At 31.4% G+C, this 23,172-nt stretch overlaps 1 pseudogene; it reads right to left on the reverse strand.

Annotated features, from left to right (window-relative positions):
• Positions 1 to 6,469: 6,469 nt before the first annotated feature.
• Positions 6,470 to 7,879, reverse strand: LOC102615134 ((-)-germacrene D synthase-like; annotated as a pseudogene).
• Positions 7,880 to 23,172: the final 15,293 nt, after the last annotated feature.

Genomic DNA, 23,172 nt, shown 5'->3' on the forward strand with positions numbered 1-23,172 from the left:
TGCATGTAATTTTTTTTTAAAACCACTAAAAGCACAACACATGGTATAAAGCCCAACAACAATGCATATTATAACTGCATGCATTTAAATTTGCAAAAGGCTTCAATGTAATATCTGTAGATTTTAACAAATCTCAATAAATAAACAACTATTTACCCCCCCCCCCCCCCCAAAAAAAAAGAACTGAGTTTAAGTTCCCTAATTAAAATTTTTGCTACTAGAGTATAAAAATAATTTTTATAATTTTAGAATGACTCTGGTCTTGGCAATAAAAATGGTTCTTTAATAAAAGCTTTAGAAAAAAAAAACGACAACCATTCTTATAATTTAAACAAAATAGATGCATTTACAAGATTTGTTCAAGTGCATGTGCCGATCCATCCCTAAAATTTTAAAAATGATTGTACAAACTTTTATTTTAACCACTACATATACCATTTGATAATAGATGAAAACAAATGACTTTATCAAAATTATTGAAAATTTTAAATTACGTTTTTATTTTATTTTTTAATATTCTATTTGTATTTATTAAAAACTTTAAGATTGCTTAGTATAGTCAAAAGATATAATAATAAAAAAATCTGTTAATAATTCATAAAGTTTAAAGATATACAGTTGAGTGAATATTATTCTCTCTGTGTGATATTCTCTTAATGTTATGTTTGGTTTGGGAAAAAAAAAAAAAAGAACGAAGAGAGAAAAGGAAGAAAAAAAAGAGAATAATCAATAAATTCTATTTTAAATCAAACAATAAAAGAAAATTAAATCCTGTCATTTTCTTTTCTGTCCTCTCCTCTTCTCTCCTTTCATTCTTTCCCATCTAACATGGACGGTGCAATCGATCCTTGCGGTCCAAAAGGAACAACAAAAAGTGTGCAACGAAATCCAATAATTGTCAGGTAATTATAGCCTATCACGCGAGTGAGAAATTTTCGGATGTCCAAGGATGATGTCTAGTCAGTCTACAGGCGTTTGGGGCTTGAAAAGTGATTAGCCAACTGGGTCAGTCAATAATTGCCATTACTCTTTATCTCCCACATTTTTGTCTGTTATTTAATTTTATTTTTACTTCCTTTTTTCAAATAAAAAACCTAATAATTTTTTAAACTCTAATCCGGTGATCGTAGGATCAGGCGTAGTAAGTATAGGATAGGTGGGGTACGGCCCGGTTTACTTTTAGAAATTTCAAAACAAGATTTTAGAATAGACCGTATTTTGTTTGAAATTATGGAAACGTTTAAGTTGATTTCCAAAAGTTTCAACCTTATAGACCATATAATTATTAATATATCCACTAAAAGCCCAATTGTTTATAATTGAATGAGTAATTTTGATTTTATAGAATGTATTATCCACCCCTAATAAATAATTAATAAATTAATTAAAACAATGACCACTAAGATCGTTAAGATAAAACAATTTCAACTATTTTGCTTATGACACATATATATGATCCAACATTTTCCAAAGAACACAATAATTTCAATAGTACATTGGATTATATATTACTATGAGAATTACATTTCTTTAGTTTATTTAAAGATGAATTTTAGATAAATTAGTACAAATTATTAGATTTTTAACCCACTATTGTTGGATTCTTAATCCAACATTGGACTTATATATGAATAATGATGTGTTGTGCATTGCCATATAAGGGTAAACTCAATTAAAAGTGATCTATTAAGATTTTTGGTAATATGAGGTTTAATATATCTAATAGGATGTAGACCTTTATGTGTAGAGATTTAAATGTAATTTTTATTTTTATGATAGGTTGAAATAAGAATACCTAAAGACAATAAAAAAAAGTTGTCTATATAAGTAGTTATGGTCCCAAGTTCACACGTATTTTTCTATTCTTTCTGACATCCCATCATCAGAGAGGGAGTATGGAGAAAATTTAAAGGATTCTTCAAGAGAACGTGTTGATCTAAAATGCCAACGATACAACTCTAGAGAACAATTTGTTATTGATTCTTGGTAATACAATATGAGTGTTCGTGGTTTATAGGTAATGGTTTTCACCAAAGGAATTTTTTGTTCAAACAAGTCGTATGAGAGCCTTTTCATTTTAAATCATTGAGAATCAATTTTATTTTTTTTATTACTAATTAAATTTTTGAGTTTTCTTGAATCTGGTATCATTGAAATTGAAAAACATTGTATTTTTTTTAAAAGGATTAAAATTTTTTTTTAATTAAAAAAAATCAGCTCTTATGATTTTGAAGCCGATGGTAACTAGTATTCGGAATAGGCACGATCGACCACAATAGATTTAGTTACAGAACCTTTAAAAAGAAGAAAAGGGAGACAATTACACCAGCAGGAAGCTGCAGTCTAGTTAGGTGAAACAATGACCAAGAAGGAAGAAGGCGTGGCCATGGCTATAGCACAAAGAAAAAAAAATAGGATTTTTGAATTTTTAATTTGAGGGTTGGTTTAAGTCTGGTTCGGGTCAATCGAATAGGTCCAGTCTTGAACAGGTCAACAATTTATTATTAATGATCAAAGTTGATTGTTGACTTTAATCGTTGACCGTACTTTGACACGAATTTTTTTATTTTTTTGGTAATTTTTGGTGTAATTTTGAATTCAAATATTGCTATGTGTATATATATATATATATATATATATATATATATATATATATATATATATATATATATATATATATATATATATTTTGAGATGAATTAATTGAAACAACATGTCGTCAAAGTGATATCGATTGTGGAAATTAATTTATTTTGGAATATAAACAATTGTGTACATGTAATTTTTGTGGATATTGATTGACCTAAAGGAAGGTCTATATTTGATAGAATTACATATGCACATGTGGTAACAAACACATGATAATTATTTGGTTTTATATGTGAGTAATAAATCGGCCTAAGAAATAATCATTGTTTGAGATGTTTTTATTATCAGTGTTTGATTACTACACCAAGATATCACTTACAAGTTAATATTTTGTTCAGAGATATAATATTAATAGAGTGTCCGACATCTTGAGATGAGATTTTACCTTTATTTGAATTTATTTTTGTTTTATGACTAATATGAGCTTGTTTTATTTGTTGTTCTTTGTTCAATTGTGTTTACTAGTAATATGACTGTCAGCATCAATTTTATTCATATGTTGAATGGCTCTAACTTCAAGTTATGGTAAGAGAACCACTTAAAAGTTCTCGCAGTCATAGATCTTGACTTTGCGTTAAGGGTTAATTCTCCTCTACCTTTACAGATGAGAGTACGCCTGATGATAAAATGGAAATAGAAAGATGGGAGAGATCAAATCAAACATATATTATGATCATGAAGAAGGCCATTTTGAAAGCATTCAGGGGCTTAATGTTTGAAACGGCAACTATGGCTAAGGAGTTTCTTGTAGAAATTGAACAGAGGTTTGTCAAGAACGAAAAGATTGAAATTAGTAGGCTCTTAACGAACCTAATTCCAATGAGGTATATGGGTAAAGGTAATATCTAGGAGTATATCATGGAGATGTATTCTCTTGCTTTTAAGTTAAGAGCACTTAAGTTTGAACTCTCTGAGGACTTATTAGTGTATTTGGTTTTGATATCCTTACTAACACAATTTAAGTAGTTTAAGGTGAGCTATAACTGTCAAAACGAGACATGGTCTCTGAATCATATCACATTGCGTTTAGGAGGAGGATAGGCTAAAGAAAGATAAGACAAAAAATGCTCACCTAGCCTCTACCTCTAAGGGCAAGGACAAGGGTAAGAAAAGGAATAAGAATAAGGAAGCTACAGACAACACCTAAAAAGAAAACAACAAAAGAAATTGGGCGATTTAGAAAGTACTAGTTGTTTCTTCTGTGGAGCTGAAGGGCCTAGGAAGAAGCATTGCACTGATTATCATGTAGAGGGTGCTAAGAAAGGTATGCTTCTTAGTTTGGTTTGTTTTGAGATTAACTTAACTTTGGTAACTAGACATGCATGGTAGATAGATTTTGGTGCAACTACTCGTATCACTGTGTCTATACAAGGTTGTCCGAGTTGCCGAAAGCCAATTAGTGATGAAAGATACATGTATGTGAGAGACTGGATTTTATTTGGATCTTGATGAAACATTTATTGTTTCATATTTTAGATGAAATTTAATTTCTATTTCTGCTTTCAACAAATCAGGTTATTCTTGTTTGTTTGGAAATGAAAAATTCAACTTATTTCATTATTCAAAATTGGTTAGTCATAATTTGTTGTCAGGCAACTTATTTCATTTATTGTTTTGTATTTTAGATGAAATTTAATTTCTATTTCTGCTTTGAACAAATCTAGTTATTCTTGTTTGTTTGGAAAGGAAAAATTCAACTTATTTCATTATTCAAAATTGGTTAGTCCTAATTTGTAGGCAGGCAATGATAATCTTTATATGTTTAATATAATTTCTTCATTTAATGAATCCTTGTAATTAAGTACACGAGGTTTATGAAGAAAATTAACTAATGAGAATTCGGCTGCATTATGGCACATGAGATTAGGTTATATCTTCAGACGAAAAATATAGAGACTTATGTCAAATGAAATTCTTAACCTCTAAGATTTTACAAATTTTAATATTTGTGTTAACTATATCAAAGGGAAAGAAACCAATAAAAGGAGATTTGAAATCAATGTGACTTTGGATGTCTTAGAACTTATACATACGAATATTTATACGCCATTCTCTACGGTTGTTTGGAATGGTCAATAATATTTCATAACGTTCATAGATGATTTTTTTCAATATGACTACATATACCTCCTCCATGAAAAGTCACAGTCCTTGGATATGTTTAAAAATTTTAAGGTTGAAGTTGAGAACTAACTCAACAAAAGAGTCAAAAGTATCATATCTGATCGAGATGGTGAATACTATAGCAGATATGATGGTTTAAGTGAACAACGTCTAGGATCATTTGCTAAATTCCTAGAGGAATGTAGTATTGTCTCACAGTACACTATGCTGAGTTTGTCCATTATGAAAGTGTTCTTGAAAGACGAAATAGAACGCTTAAGAATATGGTGAGGAGTATGATTTGTCATTCCACCTTGCCAGAATAATTCTGGGGAAAAACATTTAAGATTGCAGTGTATATCCTTAATATAGTTCTACAAATACATCTCGGTAATGACAGTAAGGTTGAGAGCATACGATTATTTTTACAAAGCATAATTATAATGTTACACTTATAGCCCAAGTGGGAGATTGTTAGACTTTTGATCAAGCATTGTTGAATCTTTAATCCAACTTTGGGCATGTATGTAAATAATTATGTGTTATGGATTGTCATACAAGAGTAAGCCCAATTAAAAGTGATCTATTAAGATTTTCAGTAATATGAGCTTTAATGTATCTAATAGGATATGAGCCTCTAATGTGTAGATACTTAAGGGTAATTATTATTTCTATGATGGGTTGAAATAGAAATACCTAAAGAGAACTAAAAAAGTTGTCTATATAAGAGGTTATTGTCCCCATGTCATACGTATCTTATTATTCTTTTTGACATCTTATCATCAGAGGGAGAGCATAGAAAAATTTCAAAGATTCTCTTGAAGAATGTGTTGATTTGAAAGGTCAATCATACAACTCTAGAGAATAATTAAGCATTATGGGTTCAGATACGCTTCCGCATAATTTGTTATTGATTCTTGGTTATGCAACATGAGTGTTCCTGGTTTATAAGTGATGCAACATGAGTGTTCCTGGTTTATAAGTGAGTGTTCCATGCTTTACTTGTCAAATTTTCTAAACCTATCAAGCATGTTGTAAAAATAATTGGGGCAATTATCCAACAACCACCTATTATTTTGGACTTTTACAAAAATACACATATCTTTTTTATTTTGCTGATTTCCATTTTAAGTTATAAAACGTATCATTTTTACACTGTCGTCTAAATCCGTGAGAGAAGTTAATAGAATATTAATAAAATAACTATTTTACCCCTTAATGTAAAATTACTATTTCACCCTAACTAAATGAAAAAAATTACTTCAATTTTTCTTTGCAATTTAGACATTAGATAATAAGTTAAAAAAATAATCTGGAATATTTTTGTGCTTTTTTTTCTCTTTCTACCACATTTAAATGACGTTGATTTTTAGTATATAGGTGAAATGATGATTTTACCCCTATGACATCAACAGGGTTACAACAACATGCAAACAGAAGTGGAAAAACGCAAGAAAATGTAACTTCTAGTGTAAATCAGCCAAAAAAAAAAAAAGATATGTGTATTTTTTAAAAAGTCTGAAAAAATTGGTGGTCGGTGGATAATTTCCCAAACAATTATCATATATTGATAATTACAGTTAATATATATTAAAGTGAATAATTGTATCCAAATGTAAAAGAAAAAAAAAAGACATTGGCGAAGTTAAATAAATTTTGTGAAAATTTTTGCCCTTATATATTAAATGTTTAGATTAACAAAATCCCAAATCCAAGCTCATAATGGCATAGGATTAACAAGTAGAGAAACAACAAAATCTTTCAGCACAATGCCAACATGAGTATAGCCATCTTCGTACTTGTAAATAACATCTATGGCGTGTGTAAGATTAAGAATTCCCATAAGAATTGGGTGTAGGCAGTCCTCTAATATCATTCCAGGCATTTCAAACGTGTTTGCGTAACTCATTGCATGGTTCCTCTTCTATTGCACCTTATTGTTTCATGTGACACTCAATGCATAAGGCAACATGCCCTCTACTTTGTTCAAACTATATGCATATACAAAGATGCATACATATAATATATTTTTAGTTAAAGAGAAAGTTAAAGATCACACTATTAATTATGGAGGCAATATTATTATATATTTACCTTGTATGACACTATGTCATCCATGAGTCTCCAAAGTATAGAAGAAGCCTTAATAAATCTAAGATTGCTAATAACCATTCAAATGATTCTTCAGTTACAACGTTTCTCATGCCGACAAAAAAATGTGGTTGACAATGCAACCGTCACATGATTCTTTAGTAACTAATGCAACTGTCATGTACTCTTTCATTGACGATACATAATTTTGATGATACCATTTAGCTTCAAAGAAGTAAATCTTTACAACATTCTTCATCTAATCATCAGAAACCAAATATATCACGTATTTGTTAGTAATTAAAAAGGAAGTAATTCCGAGTATCAATCTTTAATGAAATATTGAAGACTACTCACCACTTCTTTTGCATAATGGAGGTGGTATAATTTTCCCTAAGGGGCCAATTCTTTATTTGGTTGACTGTAAACCTCAAGAAGGCCTCGATGACATAGTTTCATATACTTTGGAAGTTTATCTATGGCACTGATATCTCACCTGAGAAAGAAATTGCTAGCCCATTTCAATAATGGGAATTCTGATAGCAAAAATGTTAATAAATCTTGAGGACTAGATCCAAATTAATGATGAGCTATTCAAACCTTTCAATAGCTGAAGTAAAAGGCTCAAGTTCTTTAATTTTTCCATACACATCATAGATGTCATCAATAGCAGAAGTCATGGAAACCACTTTTTTAATATTCTTCTAGTAAACAATTATTGGTGCTTGAAATACACTCATAATATCCAAAAGTAGCATTTTGCAATTCTCTCTCTTATGAAAGGTAGCTTGTACAAAAGTCTAATCCTTTTCACCACCTAAATGAGACAACCACAACCATTTAGAAATTAATATTCCTTCAAAGTTCAAAAGCTTTATGAAATGTGCTCGTAGCGGAATGGAAATCATTTTTAGAGCTTAGTTATTTACCTTGAAATATCATCGAGTTCCTTCTGGTAAAGATTTTGCAATTTATTAGAAGCTAACTTTGCGAAGGTTAACAGAGTTTCATTATATATTTTCTTACATTTGGGCATACAAATTGTTGTGATAAATTCAAATGTTGTTGGTGTCAATGTGCAGGTATACACAACAAGTAATATAATTATGAGTATTCAAGATCGTTTCCACATGGATTGATGTTATCAGACTTGCTACAATAATCTTAACAGTACAATTTTATTCTAACTTAAGACAAAATAAAAATGCAATAAGTAAAAAGTAGTAAGAAAAATATCGCGTGAAACTTAAGGATTAAACCAGTGGGAATATAAAGTAGTTGAGTGGATAAACTCACTTAATTGCATTGACTATTATTTCAATTACAGAACCGTTGATACAACATTTACTACAACACTGGGCAGAATCTGTCATCCATCCTCAGCCATGGCCTATTGGATATCTTATATCTAATGCAACCTAACAGTGACCAATTGCTACACGAATATTAAATATAACATTAAACAATCGATGTTTTATTTTTCATACAAGATGAATCCTTATATCTTGTTCATTACTAATTTTGGATTAAGCATGACTTTTATGGAATCAAGTAAAACTTAATTCAAGAAACTCAATCTAAAACTAAGTATTACTTTGATATGTTCCACTAAGATAGATACTTTTTGTGCCTCTTTTTTAGCTAGTATCATTAAATAGGTGGTTGGCCGAAATGATTGAGTAGAAATAAGTATTATTAAGACAAAGTGCTATAGCAAACATGCAGCAACACATATAATCAATCAATGAACCATTAAGATTGTTTATCACTCAACCATAAATAAATTTAGCTTATTGTTTGCAAACGAAAAATAAATAAAACAGTTACAACCATCAAACACATCCCCAAGATTAAAGAGTAGGTGAGAAAACAAAAAAAGAATAAGAAAGACTGGTTTGCTGATTGATCTCTACAATTTTCTCCTCCGATGCAGCCTTAAATCTTGCTCTTGAATTCTGTTTTACTCTTGTTTATTTTCGGTTTTGCTCCTTGGTCGACGGCTCTTTTTTTTTTTCCATAATGTGTGTACTTCTTTTATGGCTGGAAATTAGGGTAAATGGAAGCCTAGGGCGCGTATCTTCCAGATTAGGAAACTACAGATCAGAATCTTTTAAGTATCTCGCGTGAAATTTTTCTCTGTCAATGTTCCATGATTGCTGCAGTAATTGCTACAACATTTGCACTGTTTCAGACTTGTTACAATTCTTCTTACACCACGTTCTTTCCTTATCCTTACAAGCCTATTGTAGTAGCATTCTTTCTTTGATTCATGAGCTTCCGGTCACTTACAATTATGCATATGATCTAAGCACACAATTTATTCTAAATCAAACAAAGCTTATTAAAATTAAAGTAAAATGGATGTTCTTGCAAAACATTACTAAAATGCAATAAAAACATGTCATTTACTCTCTAAGTATGATTGATTCAAGTCTAAAAGTATCATGATAACTCTCATTTCGTAGAGTTATCACAAATTAACGTATGCAATACTACTATTATTGTACACATTTTACCATGGAATCACTAGGATATGAAATGAAGTGATCCCCTAAATGCTAGGATAAAAATTTGCAAAGCGACGAGTATCATCTTTCTCATAATCTCATTGGATAATTTGAGTAAAAGAGGATGAAACTTGAAGAGACATACTTATTTTCTATTGCTTTCTGACAACTATTTAGTTTTGAGATAAAATGGTTGTTTAATTCTTGGCGTAGGTTCTTGTGCTGTAAAAGCTACATGATGTGTTTTTGGTGCCTTCATGCTTGTGCATTACATAGACTTGACTGAGAAAAGACACCCTAATAGTAAAAGACAACATTATTCTCACATTGCATATGTTTGAAACATTGAAACTCTTTGAACATTGAGGATTAAGATGGTATGTGTCAGGAAAAATATCCATATCGACTGATTATTGAACTTAGGTTAAGTATGTAAGACTAGGACAACTCTAAACTATTGAGCTAGTTGTTGGGTTGAGTTATTTTTGCAACTTAATACTCCCTGATTCTCATTTCTTATGAATTTTATGTCTTAGCTTGTTTTAGAAATCTAAATCAATTTTTTAACACCTTACCTCTCTTAGGAACTTAAACCCAAGTCAAGTACTTGAAAATCACTCAGCCAAGTCTGGGGACAAAAATTTCAAGATTGGTCTACAAGATTTTAAATATGAGATGTGGTTTCTATGTCTTAATAGTTTTTTAATGGAGTTGTAAACTAATGGTTTTTGTTCGTACTTATTACCATAAAAAACTTGAGCTAGAATTGGAGAATTCTCATCTTCTGTAGCTGCATTTATATGATCACTATTGAGTACCGGAGAATACATATTTATGCAAGTGTCATTTTATACGTCAAGTCTCACTAATATTTTCAGTTTTACGTGTTTAAATCCTCTAAGTTTTTATTAAGTGTTTTTACTATAATTTAAGTAGTTTATGTATTTTAGGGATATTTTGAACTCGAAATAGTAAAAAAACTTAGGAAGAACATAAAAGAGTATTGATAACTCTATGAAATGAGAGTTATCATGAGACTTTTAGGCTTAAATCAAGACTACTTAGAGAGTAATTGATGTGTTTTTAGTGCACTTTAATGATAATTTGCATTACATTCATTTTATTTTGAGTTTGATAAAGTTTATGAAATTCTTGAATAATTGTATGCCTAAAACATATGCTTAATTGTAGGTAATTGGAAACTTGAATTTTATGAAAAGGATGTTGTTGCAATGGACTTGTAAAGACAAATGAGCATAGCTATAGAAAAATTAGAGCAAGTCTGGAACAATGAAAATGTTGTAGTCATTGCTCTATTAACCATTATTGTAGTAACTCTCAACTATTGACAGAAAATTCGGGAAACATATTCAGAATATTGTGATCTGCAGTTTCTTAATTTGAATATGCGTGTCCTAAAAGTTTTCAATTACCTTAATTTGCGAATATAAAAGGAGGCATACATGAAAATAAAAGGGGAGGCCGTCAAGCAAGATCAAAACAGAAAAGAGACAACAAAGATACAAAATTCCTGATCAGAATTTAATGCTGCACCAGTAGAGGAACTTGCAAAATTGATTGGAATCTGTTATTTCTCTTTCTTTTCTTGTTTATTTGATATTCATTGATCATTGAAGATGTGTTCAATGGCTAGAACTTGGTTGTTTATTTACCTTTCACATATTATGAACTAAATTTATTTGTTGTTGAATGTTAAACTAGTTTGATGGTTAATTGACTGAATATAAATGTTGCTACATATTTACTATAGTATTTTGCTTTGATAGTATTCATTAAAAGTCATTATTTCGGTTGACCACCCATTTAATGGTACAAACTAGGAAAGAACCACAAAATGGCCTATCCTAGTGAACATATCAGAACAATACTTGGTCTTGAATTGAGTTTAACTTGAGTCCTAAAAAGGGCATGCTTAATCTAAGATTTGTGACGAACTAGATATAGAGATTCACCTTGTAGGGTAAAGATAACCTAAATCTGTAATGTTATATCTTATGTTACCATAGCAACTGGTCACTGTTATGGTGGATTAAGATATAAGACATCTAACATGCTACCTCTGAGGATAAACTTGGTTTTTGCCCAGTGCTATAGTAAATACCGCAGCAACCGAACTTGACATGAATAAAACAGCCAACACCATCAAAAGATTTTAATCACTCAACTACTCCATTCATATTGATTTAACCTTTGTGTTTAACGTGCAAACTCTATTCACTATATTTTTTTTAATTATTGAGATTTTATTTTATTAAGTTATTTGGTAGTCTTAGTTGTATTGATTTAATTTAGAACATAGATTGCACTGTTGAAATTGCTATAGCAAGTTTGATAGCATCAATCCCTGTGGAGACGATCTTGAATACTCATTATTTTATTACTTGTTGTGTACACTTGCACATTGATACCATAGCAATTAAAGTAAAATTAACAACAGGTGTTCGACACTGTTCACGTATACGATACTATTCACAAGTAGGCATTGTTCACATATATGGTATAATGACATGGCATTGACTAACGACGTGGTAGCATCCTATTGGACTAATGATGTGGCATTGTCCAATTATATGACAGGATGCTATTAGACCAAAATACTGATATGACATTAATCGATGATGTGGCAGCATCTTATTAGACTGAAATTTTGATGTGGTGTTGACTGGTGATGTATTCCAGCTAATCAAAACTTGACACGTGGCGCAATCCTAAGAGTCTGAATTATTTTGATCCGATGGCCATGATTAACCTATTGTATCTAAAAATAGAGCGCTCCCCCCTTAATTAGACACCTATAAATCCATTTTTTAGCCCCATTTTCTATAATCCTCTCCTCATCTTGTGTTTTGTACATATTTTAGTAAATTTATCATGTAACACTCCACTATATTATTTACTTAAAAATTCTTAAAAACACAGTACTCTTAATATAAATACGAATTTTAAAAGTTTAGTACAATCCAATAAAAACTTTCTTACAGAAAAGTAAAAGTCATATAGAAATTTTTTAGTTTATTTAAAAACTTAATTATTACATAAAGTCAAGATACTTATTTTTTTATTAACACAAAGCTTGAGCCCATCATAAAATCCCAAGGTCGGTTATGCCCATATGCACTTCGTCTTGGTTAGGATTTGGCGCCAGCTTGCCCTACTCATCGTTACCTGCAATGTAAAGACCTAGTGAGCATGTATAAATTATGATGCATATGAATGACCATTCTTAAAATAAACTTAGAAAATACAAAACAACTTTATTTGGGCCCTAGGTACATTGCACTACAAGGCTGGCACTTTTACTCTTTAAACATTATTCCTTTAGGCCTCATTAGTTGAACTTTTGGGCGTTACGTATCGCTGTCCCCAAAAGATTTCTTACAACTTAGCTTTGAGGGCTTGCCCTCCTTAGAACTTTGCCATTTAATAGTACAACCACCTATTTTTAATAAATTCATTTTCTGAAATGTCTTTTTCATAATGTAGTTCATGATATGAATACATCCAATGCAACTTATAACCTCGATGCATAACAAAATCAACATACAACATTATTTAAAGACAAGAGTCTTTAGTATAGGCAGTATAGTCAACCATAGCATAATTAAGTATAAATATCACATATTAGGCGGCAGAGCCGACCATATCATCACATATTAGGCGGCAGAGCCGACCATAGCATCACATATTAGGCGGCAGGGCCGACCATATAAAGATTTATAATATAACTAATCACACTCTAACAACCATCATAATATAAAGGGATTATGAAAACTGATCTTAAGTATAAAAGTAATTTTTTCCTTAAATTGCAGTTGAAGTGTTACTTACCTCCTGATCTTGATTTCTCTAGACCTTTCTAAATTAAATATTTCTCTACTCTTGTTATTATGACTTAGAATGGAAGAGAATGAAATTTCTAAGTTGCATTCAAAATGAAAGGTGGTGGGGGTTATTTATAGGATTTTTTAAGGCTAATGGATGGCTAGGATTTTGCCACCATAACTCTTGATCAATGGTTGAGGTTAACCTTCATAAATACCTTACTAAATTCTAGAATTCTTATCTTTTCTCTATAACCTTCTCTTACATCATCACTTATATCATTGATTATATCATCTTTACTTAGAATTAAATATCTAAGTAAATATGAGATTATCCTTCATAAATGTCTTGTTAAATTCTAGAATTCCTTAACTTTCTCTACACTTCTTCTTACATCATCGCTTATGTCAATGCTTACGTCATCATTCCTTATGTCATTGCTTATGTCATCATTTCTTAAAATTAAATATTATAAACTCAAGGGGCTTGTTAGCTTAAAAATAAATTCTGCTAGATTTAAGAAAATTATACCTCACATATCATTTTAACCATAGTTCAATTATGAGTGGCTAGTTTAGTTTCAAGCTTGGGTTGAATGTGAAGTCTCAACATGACCCATGGGCTTAATTAGGTAAGTTTAGTTTCTTTTCTTCTCTATTTTATGTGATTGTTTTGGCTCATTATCGACAGACAGTGTATTCTATATAGATTTTGCACGGTATACTATTGAGTGTTAGAAAATGTATATTTATAAAGGAGAAAATCGTTATTTTACATTTCAAGGCTTACTAACACCCTTACTTTTATGTATTTAACATTCTTGTGATTTAATCACATGTGTTTTATTTTAATTAAGTATTTTATGTATTTTAGGGGCATCATAGTCATTTCACAATGAACGAGAAATCAGACGGCAAAACGGACATCACTTTTGAACTCAGGATAGTCGAAAACCTTAGGAGGAGTATAAAAGGAAAAATGTCATTGTTCACATATACGATACTATTCACATGTACGGTACTATTTACATGTACGGTATTATCAACGTTACTGTTTACAACACTATTCACATAGACAGATCGATGACATGTCATTGACCGATAATGTGGCATTGACTAATGAGGTGTCACAATTTCATTGGAGAGAATTCTTATGCATTGTTGATCGGTGACGTGGCAGCATGCTAGTGGACTAAAAATTACGCATACGGTACATGCATATACATAGGATTATTTTCAACCAAACCGCGTAACTGTTCAAACCGGTTGACTGTTCAAACCACATGGTCAAACCGTGTCACTATTTAAGACGCGTGGTCAAACCGTGTACTGTTGACTGATGACGTGGCGCAATCACTGAGCGTCCAAACTGTTTTTAATCTGATGGCCATGATTTACTCAATATATCGATAAAAAGGGGACCTCTCCCCCCTAATTTGATTTCTCTGAATCTATTTTTGGACTCCATTTTTTTATAATTCATTCTCTATCTTGTATTTTCTACGTATTTTAATAAATTTATATTTTGTCCCTAATTCAATTATGAGTAGCTAATTTTCTTTAAAGCTTAGGTTGAAGGTAAAGTCTCAACATGTGCCATAGGCTTTATTTGGTAAATTTATTTTCTCTTCCCCTTTAATTTTTGTCGATGTTTTGACTTTTCGTTGATAAATAATAATAATCTTGTCTAGATACCGCACTGGTTTCACCGGCTCCCCAGTATAAGGTTATTATTATTTGGCACGATAAGCCCTTAGCACCATATTGATTAGAGTGTAGTTCATGAGGTGTGGATTCCCCTGTCATGATTTAATTGGCACTAATAAAGAATATTTAGCCCATGGTGCATGTTGATCCGGATCCAGATACCCAAGCGCTTCAATTATAATAGTTTTCTCTTCAATTTATTCCTGACATTTTAAGTTGAATTTTAGGATAATTTAAATTACTTCCACAACAAATCCAACCATCTTCATCGAAAATTAATTCTACACAATTAAAATCTACCTCCTCGTGGGATCGACACTCGTCACCATTGATTTATTCTACAATAGATTCGTGCACTTGCGAGTTCAATAAAATGTGCACAATAAGTTTTTGGCACCATTGCCGGGGAGGTAAGTTATTTTAATTCATAAAATTAATTTTTGTGAATAATTTCTTTTATTTATTTTATTGTATTTTTTTCTTATTAAAAAAAGAGGAAAAAAAAAGTGAATCTTCATTTAAAGGTAATAATTTCTTTTCTTTCTCTATTCTTTACAATTCTGCAATTTAATTTTTAAGTTATTTTCTTTGTAAGTTTTTTGTTTATTTTATTAATTTATTTTTAGTTAATTTATTTCACGTATGTTTTTTAGTGTGTTTTTTTTATAGAAAGGTTATAATATCGTGATAAGGTTAGTACCGTAATTTCTCCTTCTTCTTTATTTTTATTTATTTTGTTCTCATTTTTTTTATTCATTACATGCATAGTCGAATGTCATTATTACCTAATCTTGAGTCTATAGACCTTGAACTTGAAAGAACACTTCGTATACACAAACACGTTGTAATTAAAGATAAAAGTGAAATTGATTTGCAACAACAACAAGCACCACCAGAGAGGCCATTTAAGGACTATTTCAGTCCCTTACCTAATTTGAACATATCATGCATAAGATACCCAAATGCAGCTGCTAGAAGTTTTAAACTAAAACCTAGGGTGCTAAATTGTCTCCTAACATTCTATGGCCTAGAAAATAAGGACCCATATAATCATTTGAATGATTTTCATACTATTTGTCAAATATTTAAATATGAGAATTTTTCAGATGATGATGTTAAACTTATATTATTCCCATTTTCTTTAAAGGATAGAGCTCGTTCATGGTTAAATACTTTGCTTGCTAATAGCATTACATCATGGGAATAAATGGTAACAAATTTTTTGAATAAATATTTCCCAGTGCATAAAACCAATGCTATTCACAGGGAAATCTCAGAGTTCACCTAGAGAGAGGACGAGCAGTTTTTCGAAACATGAGAGTGATTCAATGGGCTACTCTTAAAGTGTCCATATCATAGGCATGAGAAATGGCACCAATGCCAATACTTTTTGGAGGGATTATTGCCGAATATGCAAGAATGACTAATGGCAACAAGTGGAGGAGAGTTAATGTCAAAAAGTGCATCAGAGATTTGAGAATTCTTCCAACGACAAACGAATAATTCCCAACAACAGAGTCGATCGCTCAGGAACACTAAAATAATTAAGGGAGTAAATGAGGTTCATATTGGCGAGTCAAGTTCAAAAATTAAAGAAGTCAAAGCAATAATTGAAGGTCTCTCTCGACAAATAATATTGTTATCGACTGCTAAATCAACAGAACCAAATGACCATGGCTCATATCCGGATCAAGCAAATGCCATAGGTGTAATGAAAAAGCCATCAAATTACAACTCATACTCCAACACATATAACCCTGGATGGAGAGACCACCCCAAATTTTCGTGGTCTCAAAGATTCCAACAGAATGAACCAGCAGTTCCAGCTCCACCAATGCAACCAATTTCTCAAATTTCTCAAGCCTCTCAGCCACCATTTAAACCATACAATCAGAACTAGAACTACTCTCAACCCAGACCATGGGAGGATGCATTCCAGAATTTCAGGAATGTTACTCACTCCACGATTGAGCAACAAAACCGCACAATTGATGGACTATGAAATTATATGAGAGCAGGCTTCAACTTACAAGCCCAATCAGTTTCAAGCCTCGACACGATGGTGGGACAACTTGCTTCTTCAGTTCAGATCTTGGTAATGACTGTTGCGAAAGGTAAATTTTCAAGTCAACCAGTGCCTAATCCTAAAGGAGTACATGAAGCAAGTACTAGTTCACCAGAGCAGCACAGAGAATTCAAAGCCGTCATGATCTTGCAAAAAGGAAAAGAAGTCGACAACAAAGTGGGGATGTCGGTGACAAAAGAAAATCAAATTATACCTGTGAATGTTGAGGACTCACCATTGGAAGAGAAAGAAGAAACAAACTCATGAGAATATGTTCTCAAAGCTCCATTTTCTCAGAGGTTAGCTAAAGGAAAGAAGGGAAAATCCACAGGTGAGATTCTTGAAATCTTCAAACAGGTAAGTGTTAACATCCCTTTACTTGATGCTATAAAACAAGTTCCATCTTATGCCAAGTTTCTTAAAGACCTTTGTACTAAAAAGAGAAATATTCACGTTTAAAAGAAAGCATTTTTAACAGAAAATGTTAGTTCTATACTCCAACACAAAATTTCTCTAAATTACAAAGACCCCGACTCCCCCAGTATCTCATGTAGTATAGGGAATCACACAATTGAGAATGCTTTGTTGGATTTAGGAGTTACTGTAAATTTATTGTCTTACTCTGTATTCGTGAAACTTGGACTGGGAGAATTAAACCCAACTCCAGTGGTGTTACAACTTGCAGATCGGTCCACGAAAATACCTCATGGTATTGTAGAGGACGTGCTTATCCCGGTAGATAATTTTTATTTTCCTATTGATTTCATTGTAATTGACACTCAACCAATTCAGGATTCAAGGAAGTACATCCCTATTATCCTAGGCCGACCTTTCTTGGCAACTGCTGATGCTCACATTCAATGCAGAACTGGAAATAAGCAGTTGTCCTTCGGCAACATGACTATGAAGCTAAACATCATAAACAATAAAAAGAAAAAGAAACAATGATAAAATAAAATTATTAAAGACAATAATGCAAATGATAAAACAACAGTGAGATAAAATCAGTGAAGTAAAAGAATATTTACAGGTAGTTGCGACTGTGGCTCACATCTTCTTCTAGTTTTACGTCCAAAAATAGCTTGAACGCCCTCTATGGGTCGAGAATAGGCTATCCATCCAGTTTTCTTATAAACTGGCAAATAGGGTCGTTCATAGTTAGATTCCCAAGACTATATCGCGCGTACTCTTTCTGGAATAATAACATGTCATTCTTGAAAGTAACTGTGACAAAGTCTACTAGGCTGATTCATGTGAATGGTTGATGTGGGTGTGATGTTTCTTTAGACGAGAGATAATGCTTATGCTTTTATTTGATTGCTAATATTAATCTGATTGAATAAACAAGATTGTTTAAAAAAAATTTATTTTGGGTTTGAATTTTATTCTCGCTTTATTTGCTAGGGACTAGTAATAAGCTGATTGGGGGATGTGTTAAGTGTTAGAAAATGTATATTTATAAAGGAGAAAATCATCATTTTATATTTCAAGTCTTACTAATACCCTTACTTTTATGTATTTAAGCTTCTTCTGATTTAATTACATGTGTTTTATTTTAATTAAGTATTTTATGTATTTTAGGGGTATCATAGTCATTTCACAATTAACGAGAAATCAGACGGCAAAACGGGCATCACTTTTGAACTCATGACAGTCGAAAACCTTAAGAGTATAATAATTTTGTCTAGATACCATCCTGGTTTCATCGGCTCCCTAGTACAAGGTTATTCTACTCGTAGGTTTTCGACTGTCCTGAGTTCAAAAGTGATGTCCATTTTGCTGTCTGATTTCTCGTTCATTGTGAAATGACTATGATGCCCCTAAAATACATAAAATACTTAATTAAAATAAAACACACATAATTAATTCACAAGAAGCTTAAATACATAAAAGTAAGGGTGTTAGTAAGACTTGAAATGTAAAATGACTATTTTCTCCTTTATAAATATACATTTTCTAACACTCAACACCCAACCAGCTTATTGCTAGTCCCTAGCAAATAAAACGAAAACAAAATTCAAACCCAAAATAATTTTTTTTAAAAAAACAATCTGGTTTATTCAATCAGACTAATGATAGCAATCAAATAAAATTATAAGCATTATCTGCAGTCTAAAGAAACATCACACCCACATCAACCATCCACATAAATCAGCCAAGTAAACTTTGTCACAACTACTTTCAAGAATGACATGTTAAACCCTAAAATAATAGTCACTCCCACATCACTTTCACTTTCACTGGAAATAGTGACACTCTCACAAAGAAATTAAACCCAATAAAAACAGTCACTCCAATGAATGGTAATTGAGAGAAAATAATAAAGAAGTGATATTACATGCTCTCACCAAAATAAAAGAAATATGCCATTATCTTAGAAATAATAAGATCTCAAGTCAAATAAAAATGCTAGTCAACCAAATTTTTTTTTTATGCACCACTACATCTTTTTAGCATATATAACTAGCTTCTACTTTAGATTATAGGTCTCCAAAATTAAGGACTTTTATTAGGATGTAACATAGGTTAGGAACATGTCTAACAAAGGAGGGGAAATAAGGAAAACAAAGTGTATGTTTAAGAAAAAATGTAGAGATTTTTTTTTTGAAGTTGCAAGGTGGATTTCACCTATTATTGTTATTTTTTTAAACAACAATTTTTTTTCTTTTGTTTGGCATAACTTCACTGAAAAAAATAATTATTTATATTTTTCTCAAACATAAAAAGGTGATGGAACTGGTAAGATATCGGGTAATACTCCAAATCGGAGTGGGTCAAGATGATAATGTTGACAAAGAAAATGTTTTTTTTTAAGGGCTCAAAAGGGTTAATTATGGATATTTCATAAAAGAGATGGCTAGAAAGGTTCAAACGGATCAAAGATGGCTTTTCCGTCGTCTTTTAGGGCTATAAATTATCTTACATATCTATTAGTTAGATGGGCCTCCAAATGTAGCAATACACATTTTTTTCTTTTTTTTTCTTTAATTTTACAATTTTTTTAAGGGTTAACTCAAAAGAAATCTAGAGATCATGTATAAAATAATAAACTGCTAAGTTGTATAAAGAATGGGCAAAAGGGTTACTCTCCAAGAAAAATAATAGACTCAAAAACTCACTTGGTACTTATTATGGCATATTCATTTCTTCAAGCAACTTATATTTGTCTCCGACATCAACATGTAAAGTAGCAAATATAGCGTAACATCACTTGAGACCAAAGATAATACAAATACTAAAATTTTAAATTCATCATGTCAACAATCAAATTGTATGTCATTTTTATAATCAAGATGGTCATATGAAAAATAGATGTCCAGTAAAAAGAAATACATATTATGGTATGAAATGTATTTGGGTTCCAAAAGGAATCATTACTAACTCTTAAGGACCCAAAAAGTTTTGAGTACCTAAAACTTGAAATTTTTTCTTTGTAGGGCTTGAAGAAGAAAAAAAATAAATGGTACCTGGACAGTGTTTGTTCAAGGCACATGACCGGAAACTATGCAGGGTTCTCAAACTTCAGCAAAATTGAAAATAGTGGAGACGTATCTTTTGGAGACAACTCAAAAGGAAAAATTGTTGGAATTGAAAATGTTGGTAAGGTTTTTGTTAACATATATGTTTCCGTAATGTTGATTTTGATGATAACAAACAAAATTAAGAATGATTAATCTTTTAAGCTCAAATTATTTTTTTATATACATTTTAAATAAATCATTATTTTCACATTTTAAGGGTTTTATATTTAATGGAAAAATGATTTTATTAAATTAGTTTTTTTTTTAAGTTTATGTTTTAATTGAAAGAGTTTTGAAAATTTTTAAATCAACAAGTATTGCTTGAAATTTTGGAGAATGATTTATTTGAAAAGTATTCATAGCATTAAGAGCTATATCATAATTTCAGAAAGTTTTGGGAATAGTAAGCATTAATTAGAAATTCTGAACTTAGACTTATTTGCTAAATGTATAACGTTTTGGGTCATAGTACAGTTATATAAAGTTTTAGGGTCAAACTGTTATTTTATAAAATAGTTCACTGTAGCAATTACTGTAGAAAACGACGATCCGACATCTTGATAATGGCTCGCCGACATCTAACAGAATTGAAGATTAGCCTCTGAACCTAAACGACGATCCGACAATTTTGATAAACAGTTTGCCGATATTTAACAAAACTGAAGATTAGCCTCTGAACCTAAACGACAATCCAACATCTAGGTAGCGGCGATCTGAAAATTTGAAAATCAGCCCAACGGTCACATTGACCAGTCAAACGGCGATCCGACATCTAGTTAACGGCGATCCGACAGTGTGCAGAAAGTCAATAACGACTAGCTTTCAGCTCCATCTATAAATAAGCTCATTCAAATCCAAAAATGAAGAATTCCAACGATCATTATTGAGTAAAATATTGAGAATACAACTTTCATTGAGCTTTAAATCCTTGTATTCATCTCATTCATTCACACATTGAGCTTTCACTTGTGATCAAACACATTGTGTGAGAGAGATTCATTTGTAATCCTTTTTTGTAAAATCAAGTTAAAAGATTGTAAGTGTTGGGATACACTTGGGTTAAGAGATTAGAGATAATCTCTTGTTGACACCTTGGAAGTCAATTGTAAACGTTTGAAACCTTGGAAAGGCTCGGATAGTGAAATCCTCAAGCTCGATATGCTTGGAGGCGTGGACGTAGGCAAGGATTGCCGAACCACGTAAAAATCCTTGAGTTTGCTTTCTCTTCCCTTGCTAATTTATTATTGTGCTTTCATTGAATTTATTTTTTTCGAATTTATTAAGGCATTAGATTGGATTGTTGTGTGATTTGATTAACTTAATTTTTAAAATCCCAATTCACCCCCCTCTTGGGTTGCCTAGTTAGAATTTCAGTTTCCTCAACTCTAACTGAGAATGTATGTTTGGTTGAGAACTTGAAACACAACTTAATTAGTATTAGTCAATTATGTGACAAAGGTTATAAAGTTATTTTTGATAAATTTAGTTGTGTTATTGAGAATTCATGTGATGGCAAGATCTTATTTGTTGGAAATAGATGTGGTAATGTTTATATCATTAACATAAAATGTGCATCTACTCTTGATAAATGCTTTTCGACATTGAATGATGATAGCTGGTTATGGCATAAAAGGTTAGGACATGCAAGTATGGATTTTATTTCGAAAATTTCGAAAAATGATTTAGTTAAAAGTCTTCCAAAAATTGGTTTTTAAAAAGATAAGATTTGTGAAGCTTGTCAATTTGGAAAACAAATCAAAACATCTTTCAAAAATAAAAATCATATTTCTATTTCAAAACCATTTCAACTTCTTCAGATAGATTTATTTGGGCTCTTTAGATATGCTAGTCTAAATGGCAAATATTATGCATTTATAATAGTGGATGATTATTCTAGATATACATGGGTATTATTCTTAGCTAATAAGGATGATGCTATTGGTGCCTTTAAAGTGCTTTGTAAGAAAATTCAAAATGAAAAAGGGTATGCATTAGGAGTGATCATGGAGGAGAGTTTGAAAATCATGCATTTGAGACTTGTTGTAATGATTTTGGTATTGAGTATCAATTTTCATCACCTAGAACTCCACAACAAAATGGAGTTATTGAGAGAAAGAATAGACCCATTCAATAAATGGTTAGGACTATGTTGAATGAAAATTCATAGTCTAAGTATTTTTGGGCCGAGGCCGTCAACACTGCTTGTTATGTGTTTAAATCGTGTGTTGATTAGAGCTAATCTTAACAAAACTCCATATGACTTTGAAAAAATAGAAAACCCAATATTGGTTATTTTAAACTTTTTGGATGCAAATGTTTTATTTTGAACACAAACGATAATCTTGGCAAATTTGATCCAAAATCCGATGTTGGTATTTTTCTTGGATATTCAAACTCAAGAAAGTTTATAGAGTTTATAACAAAAGAACTCTAGTTGTAGAAGAATCTATACATGTTACATTTGATGAGTCTAACCCCTCCTCTACGGAGAAATGAATTATTTATGATGATGCAAATGGAAATATACAAGAAGAATCATCAAAAGATAAACAAGAGAATGCGCCACAAAGAAATCAAGAAGATGAACAAGAAGAGCAAACAAATATGGCGCAACATCAAGGAACTTCTCAAGCACTCCCCAAGGAGTGGAGGTATGTTTTTTCTCATCCTAAGAATGCAATTTTAGG

Source organism: Citrus sinensis, chromosome 9 (genome assembly GCF_022201045.2).
Source record: "Citrus sinensis cultivar Valencia sweet orange chromosome 9, DVS_A1.0, whole genome shotgun sequence".
Classification (NCBI taxonomy): Eukaryota; Viridiplantae; Streptophyta; class Magnoliopsida; order Sapindales; family Rutaceae; genus Citrus; species Citrus sinensis.